The following is a 6,000-nucleotide window of genomic DNA, read 5'->3' as shown; positions in this document are numbered from 1 at the left end:
CTCACTTGGGTCCTCGAATCTCGGGATCTATTGTCCCCTTACCAGTGTGGCTTTCGAGAGGGACGATCTCCAATCGATCATTTGCTTCGCTTGGAATCCGCAGTTCGGCAGGCTTTTTCCCAGCGCCGCCATTTGGTTGCAGTGTTTTTTGACCTTCGCAAGGCCTATGACACGGCCTGGCGCCATCACATCTTACTAACCCTTCATCAGTGGGGTCTTCGGGGCCCACTCCCGATTTTTATCCGCCAGTTCCTGATCCATCGGTCATTCAGAGTTCGAGTTGGTACTGCTTTTAGTTCTCCACGGACCCAGGAGACGGGCATCCCACAGGGTTCTGTCTTGAGTGTCCTTCTTTTCCTCATTGCTATCGATGGACTTGTGGCCTCTGTCGGTCCCTTGGTCGCCCCTGCCCTGTATGTGGATGATTTCTGCATTTGGGTTAGTTCCTCCTCGATGCCATCTGCAGAACGGCAGCTCCAGGTGGCTATACGGCGTGCCTCTGCATGGACCCTCTCCCACGGGTTTCAATTCTCTCCTTTAAAATCGCGGGTGGTCCACTTCTGTCGCCGTACTACGGTCCACCCTGATCCAGAGCTCTATCTCGCTGCACAAAGATTGCCTGTGGTTCCACAGTTTCGTTTCCTAGGTCTTCTTTTCGACAACAAGCTCACTTGGCTGCCCCATATCAGACTCCTGAAGGTAGGATGTTTCCGTAAACTCAATGTCCTTCGCTTCCTTGCCCACTCCTCCTGGGGTGCGGGCCGTTCCCTCCTCCTCCGTCTTTATCGTGCTCTAGTTCTGTCACGTTTGGACTATGGTTGTCAAGTTTATGGTTCAGCTGCTCCTTCCACGCTGCACGTGCTGGATCCAGTCCACCATCGTGGTGTCCGTTTGGCCACCGGTGCCTTCCCTACTAGCCCTGTTGATAGTCTCCTGGTTGAAGCTGGGATCCCCCCCCCCCCCTTTCTGTTCGGCGGTCCCAGCTTCTGGTGTCTTATGCCCTTACTATCCGTTCTTCTCCCGCTCATCCTTCCTATTCTATCCTATTCCCAGACCATGGACGTCGCCCGCCTGACTCCCGCCCGAGGGCGGGTTTACCGGTTGGGCTGCGCCTTGCGTCTCTTACCCGTGATTTTCGGCTTCCTTCTTTGTCCTGTCTTCCTCGCTCCCTCCCCTCCACCCCTCCTTGGTTAGTTCCTCGGCCTCGAATTCGGATGGATCTCCGCCGCGGTCCGAAAGATTCCATCCCCCCCGGTGGTGTTCCGTTCCTTTTTCCGCCAAATTTTATGGGAGTTTCGGAATGCTGTTGTTTTTTACGCTGATGGCTCTAAATCTGCTGATCATGTTGGGTATGCCTTCACGTCCTTTGTTGGAACGGAAAATCATCTACTGCCACCCTCATGTGGGGTGTTTACTGCGGAATTGATGGCAATTTCCCGGGCCCTTACCTTTATTAAACAATCCCAACACAACCGCGTTTTGTTATGTACGGACTCGATGAGTGGCCTTCTTGCTATTGACCGGTGTTTTTCGCGCCATCCCTTGGTCTCTGCCATCCATGACCATCTCGCTGATCTTCACCGTGCTGCTTGTTCCATTGACTTCCTATGGGTCCCGGGCCATGTGGGTATCCCGGGTAATGAGCTCGCTGATCGTTTGGCTGGGGGAGCAGTTACTTACCCCCCATTTTCTGTAACCCCTCCTGCAGCGGATTTACGGCTTCACATCAAATCCCACTTTGCACAGTCATGGGCCAATTCTTGGGAGGCTACTCCACTGTCTAATAAACTTCGTGCCATTAAGGTGAATACAGGCCCATGGCGTTCTTCCTTTCGCCTCTCCCGCAAGGACTCGACCACACTGTGTCGTCTCCGCATTGGCCATACCAGGCTGACCCATGGTTTCCTTTTGCGTGATGAGCCACCCCCGCTATGTGGTTGTGGAGCCTTCCAGTCAGTGGCCCACATTTTGGTTGAATGCCCCCTTCTTTTGGCTCTGCGTGCTAAGTACAGACTCCCCCACACTTTACCTTTGATGTTGGCTGACGATTCCCGGATGGTCTCTCTGGTTCTAGGTTTCCTCCGGGAGAGTGGTTTTTATTCTCAGTTTTAAAGTTTTTAATCTCCCTCTGGTGTTGGGGCAGGGCGGTGAGTGTTTGGGTGTCTCCCACTGTAGGCAGTGTTCAGAGATTCCCGATTCACCTCCCTGACCGGAATCCTCTTTTCTTTCCCTTTTACTCTGTTTTTACCCCTTCTTTTTAAGGCTTGGTTAGTTTTTCTATTCCCATACGTACTTTCTGCATTACAGCAGTTGTACCTTTTAAGTCACAGGTGGTCTTGCCTATGCTGTTTCAGCATAGTGTTGGGTTCGTTCTCTTGCCAACTTCCCTCCTTTGTTTTTACTGATGACAACGTGACTGCCCTTTTACGTTTCCCCTTTATCCGTTTTATTTTTCTGACTATACTGAGATGTCCCGTTAGTAGAATGGAGTCTATTTGAAACAAGGGACTGATGACCTTGCTGTTTGGTCCCTTTAACCTCAAACAACCAACCAACCAACCACAGTGCCGTCGTATTATTAAAGAAAGCAAGAAAGCCAGCTGGGCTGCTTTCACAAGCACCTTCAACAGTTTTACTCCTTCTGTTATCTGGGGTAGCCTGCGCCGTCTATCTGGCACTAAGGCCCACTCACCGGTTTCTGGCTTGACGGTCGCGAATGACGTCCTTGTGGCCCCTGAGGATATTTCCAATGCCTTCGGGCGCTTTTTCGCAGAGGTTTCGAGCTCCGCTCATTACCACCCTGCCTTCCTCCCCCGAAAACAGGCAGAGGAGGCTAGGCCACCTAACTTCCCCTCCTCGAATGGTGAAAGTTATAATGCCCCATTCACCATGCGGGAACTCAAAAATGCACTTGCCTGGTCACGGTCCTCCGCTCCAGGGCCCGATTCTATTCATATTCAGATGCTGAAGAACCTTTCTCCTGCGGGTAAAGGTTTCCTTCTTCGTACTTATAAACGCATCTGGATTGAGGGACATGTTCCCGCATGCTGGCGCGGGTCTATTGTTGTACCGATTCCTAAGCCGGGGAAGGGCAAGCACTTGCTTCCAGTCATCGACCCATTTCAGTTGCCAGCTGTCTCTGTAAGGTGATGGAACGAATGGTTAAGTCTCGTCTTGTTTGGTTTGGTTGCTCGAATCTCGACGCCTCCTTACCAATGTACAATGTGGATTTCGTAGGCGCCGCTCTGCTGTTGACCATCTGCTTACCTTGTCGACCTTCATTATGAATAACTTCTTGCGGAAGCGCCAGACCGCGGCTGTGTTCTTTGATTTGGAGAAGGCTTACGACACCTGCTGGAGGGCGGGCATTCTCCGCACCATGCATACATGGGGCCTTCGCGGTCGCCTCCCTCTTTTTATTCGTTCCTTTTTAATGGATCGACAGTTCAGGGTACGTGTGGGTTCTGTCCTGTCGGACACCTTTCGCCAGGAGAATGGGGTGCCACAGGGCTCAGTTTTGAGCGTCGCTCTCTTCGCCATAGCGATCAATCCGATAACGGATTGCTCCCAGCTGATGTATCAGGCTCCCTTTTCATGGACGATTTTACCATCTATTGCAGTGCGCAGCGTACATGTTCCCTGGAGCGCTGTCTTCAGCGTTCTCTTGACCATCTACACTCCTGGAGTGTCGCCAATGGCTTCCGTTTTTCTGCCAAGAAGACGGTCTGTGTTAACTTGTGGCGCTACAAAGAGTTTCTCCCACCGTCCTTACGACTCTGTCCCGTTGCTCTCCCATTCGTGGAGACAACAAAATTTTTAGGTCTTACATTTGACAGGAAACTTAGCTGGTTTCCACATGTCCTATTTGGCTGCCCGTTGTACCCGTTGACTAAATGTCCTCCGTGTTCTGTGGTATGTCGTTGGGAGCGGATCGAACCGTCCTACTTCGCCTATATCGGTCGATCGTCCGCTCAAAGCTGGATTATGGGAGCTTCGTATACTCCTTCACGACCGTCCATCTTATGCCGCCTCAACTCCATACGACATCGGGGTTTACGTCTTGCGATCGGAGCATTTTATACTAGTCCTGTCGAGTCTTCATGCTGAAGCGGGTGAATTGCCACTGCCCTACCGGCGCGATATACTGCTTCGTCGGTATGCCTGTCGGCTACTGTCAGTGCCCGACCACCCGTCTTATTGTTCCTTTTTTGACGACTCTCTCGATCGTCAATACGGGTTGTATGTCTGCCCTGCTACCCCCTGGAGTTCGCTTTCGTTGCCTCCTTCAACACATTGATTTTTCACTCCCTGCAACCTTTCGAGTGGGCGAGAGCCACACGCCACCTTGGCTCAGGTTCCCGTTCACCTTGACCTCAGCAGGAGGTTACCCCCGGTTCAGTATACCGCTCCCGTTTTGTCGAACTTCGTTCGAAGTTCATTAATATGACCTTCATTTATACAGATGGCTCTAAGACCAATGATGGGGTAAGTTGTTCTTTTACTGTCGGGGGCACAAAGTTTCAAATACCGGCTCCATGGCCATTGTTCGGTCTTCACAGCTGAGCTCTTTGCCCTCTACCAGGCTTTTCTTTACATCTGCCGCCACCGACATTCTGCTTATGTCATCTGCTCCGATTCCCTGAGCGCCATCCAGAGCCTCAGTGATCCGTATCCGGTTCACCCTTTCGTGCACTGGATCCAACGCTCTCTTCAGCAGCTGGTGGACGACGGTTCTCCGGTTAGCTTTATGTGGGTTCCTGGCCATGTCGGTATCCCTGGGAACGAAGCTGCAGATGCTGCGGCCAAGGCTGCGGTCCTCCAGCCTCGGACAGCTTCTTGTTGTGTCCCTTCATCAGATTGTAGCAGGGTCATTAGTCGGCACATTTTATCGCTGTGGCATGCCGATTGGGCTGCACTTACAGACAACAAGCTTTGGGCCTTGAAACCTCTTCCCGCGGCTTGGACGACGTCCTCACGCCCCTCTCGGCGAGAGGAGGTAGTTTTGGCCGGGTTACGAATTGGACACTGCCGGTTCAGCCATCGCCATCTGCTGACGGCTGCGCCGGCGCCGTTCTGCCCATGTGGGCAATTGCTGACGGTCCGCCACATTTTAACGTCCTGTCCGGATTTTACCACACTGCGTCTTGATCTTGGCCTGCCATGTACTCTCAATGCCATTTTAGCGGATGACACAGGAGCAGCTGCTCGCGTTCTTCGTTTTATCCGATTGACCAACCTGTCTAAGGACATTTGATTATGCTGTTTTTTAATCCTATGCCTGTCGATCTTTTATCGTGTTTTCCCTTTTAGTTGCTGTTTTAAACTTGTGCCTCGCGGTGCATTCCTAACGTAGTCTGGGCGCTAATGACCGTTGAAGTTGTGCGCCCTAAAACCACAACAAAAAATCGGATGATTTGGTTTTACTTTTCATCCTTGAGGGTGAGTTTTATCATTCGATCTGAGTTTTAGCGCATGTCCTTTGTCCCTCTGTGTCCTCCACCCTAGTGTTTAAAGCGTGGAGGCTTTAACGTGTTGCAGGGTTGCTGGCTTCTCCTTTTTATATTCGTGGTGGGCCAGCCACGGTAATCTGCTTCCTTGTTGTGCTCTCTTCTGTTTCTTGGCTTTGTTTTCTTGTCCTTTTGTTCCTTTTAGTGGTCGTTGCCTTTCCTTCGTTTGGTGTTGTCTCGTTTGTTTTATTATCACACTTCTGGCCTTGTTTTATTAGGACCAAGGGAACGATGACCTCGTAGTTTGGTCCCTTTCTCGCTCTTTTGAACCAACCACTTTCGTTCTGTATGTAGACAAAAGAAATTAGCTCAGCTCGTGTTAAGATATTCCAGGTATTTTCAGTCTAATTAATGACAGTTGCTAGCGAGCGTTTATCGTAAATACGGTTCTATAAATTCAGGCTGAGAAGCGCTTAATTTGTATGTTAGTAACCTTCGAAGAGGAAATTGGAAAGAGGTTGGATTGGTAAATGAGGCTTCTAGCTGCTGCAGC

This window comes from Schistocerca americana, chromosome X (genome assembly GCF_021461395.2).
Source record: "Schistocerca americana isolate TAMUIC-IGC-003095 chromosome X, iqSchAmer2.1, whole genome shotgun sequence".
NCBI classification, from domain to species: Eukaryota; Metazoa; Arthropoda; class Insecta; order Orthoptera; family Acrididae; genus Schistocerca; species Schistocerca americana.
Note: the sequence above shows the minus strand (reverse complement) of the source record.